This window comes from Triticum aestivum, chromosome 1A (genome assembly GCF_018294505.1).
Source record: "Triticum aestivum cultivar Chinese Spring chromosome 1A, IWGSC CS RefSeq v2.1, whole genome shotgun sequence".
In the NCBI taxonomy this organism is placed as follows: Eukaryota; Viridiplantae; Streptophyta; class Magnoliopsida; order Poales; family Poaceae; genus Triticum; species Triticum aestivum.
The window spans coordinates 322,758,568-322,760,467 of NC_057794.1; positions in this window are offsets into that span (position 1 = coordinate 322,758,568).

Below are 1,900 nucleotides of genomic sequence, written 5' to 3' on the forward strand. Positions count from 1 at the left end.
AGAAAAGGCCCAAATAAAAAAATATAAAAAATGAGAGAAAAAGAGAGAAGGGACAATGTTACTATCCTTTTACCACACTTGTGCTTCAAAGTAGCACCATGATCTTCATAGTAGAGAGTCTCTCATGTTATCACTTTCATATACTAGTGGGAATCTTTCATTATAGAACTTGGCTTGTATATTCCAATGATGGGCTTCCTCAAATTTCCCTAGGTCTTCACGAGCAAGCAAGTTGGATGTACACCCACTTAGTTTCTTTTTGAGCTTTCATATACTTATAGCTCTAGTGCATCCGTTGCATGGCAATCCCTACTCACTCACATTGATATCTATTGATGGGCATCTCCATAGCCCGTTGATACGCCTAGTTGATGTGAGACTATCTTCTCCCTTTTTGCCTTCTCCACAACCACCATTCTATTCCACCTATAGTGCTATGTCCATGGCTCACACTCATGTATTGCGTGAAGATTGAAAAAGTTTTGAAAAAGTTAGAGTATGAAACAATTGCTTGGCTTGTCATCGGGGTTGTGCATGATTTAAATATTTTGTGTGGTGAAGATAGAGCATAGCCAGACTATATGATTTTGTAGGGATAACTTTCTTTGGCCATGTTATTTTGAGAAGACATAATTGCTTTGTTAATATGCTTGAAGTATTATTATTTCTTATGTCAATATAAACTTTTGTCTTGAATCTTTCTAATCTGAATATTCATATCACAATTAAGAATATTTGCATTGAAATTATGCCAAGTAGCACTCCGCATCAAAAATTCTCTTTTTATCATTTACCTACTCAAGGACGAGCAGGAATTAAGCTTGGGGATGCCTGATACATCTCCAACGTATCTATAATTTTTGATTGCTCCATGCTATATTATCTACTGTTTTGGACTATATTGGGCTTTATTTTCCACTTTTATATTACTTTCGGGACTAACCTATTAACCGGAGGCCCAGCCCAGAATTGCTGTTTTTTGCCTATTTCAGTGTTTCGGAGAAACGGAATATCAAACGGAGTCCGAACGGAATAAAACCTTCGGGAACGTGATTTTCTCACCGAACGTGATTCAGGAGACTTGGACCCTGCTCCAAGGAACAAAAGAGGTGGTCACGAGGGTGGGGGGCGCCCCCCTAGGGCGCGCCCCTGCCTCGTGGGCCCCTCGGAGCTCCACCGACGTACTTCTTCCTCCTATATATACCTACGTACCCCGAAACGATCAGAACAGGAGCCAAAAACCTAATTCCACCGCCGCAACTTTCTGTATCCACGAGATCCCATCTTGGGGCCTGTTCCAGAGCTCCGCCGGAAGAGGGCCGCCATCACGGAGGGCTTCTACATCATCATAGCCTCTCCGATGAAGTGTGAGTAGTTTACCTCAGACCTTCGGGTCCATAGTTAGTAGCTAGATGGCTTCTTCTCTCTCTTTGAATCTCAATACAAAGTTCTCCCCCTCTCTCATGGAGATCTATTCGATGTAATCTTCTTTTTGCGGTGTGTTTGTTGAGACCGATGAATTGTGGGTTTATGATCAAGTCTATCTATGAATAATATTTGAATCTTCTCTGAATTCTTTTATGTATGATTGGTTATCTTTGCAAGTCTCTTCGAATTATCCGTTTGGTTTGGCCAACTAGATTGGTAGTTCTTGCCATGGGAGAAGTGCTTAGCTTTGGGTTCGATCTTGCGGTGTCCTTTCCCAGTGACAGAAGGGGCAGCAAGGCATGTATTGCACCATTGCCATCGAGGATAACAAGATGGGGTTTATTTCATATTGCATGAATTTATCTCTCTACATCATGTCATCTTGCTTAAGGCGTTACTCTGTTTTTAACTTAATACTCTAGATGCATGCTAGATAGCGGGCGATGAGTGGAGTAATAGTAGTAGATGCAGA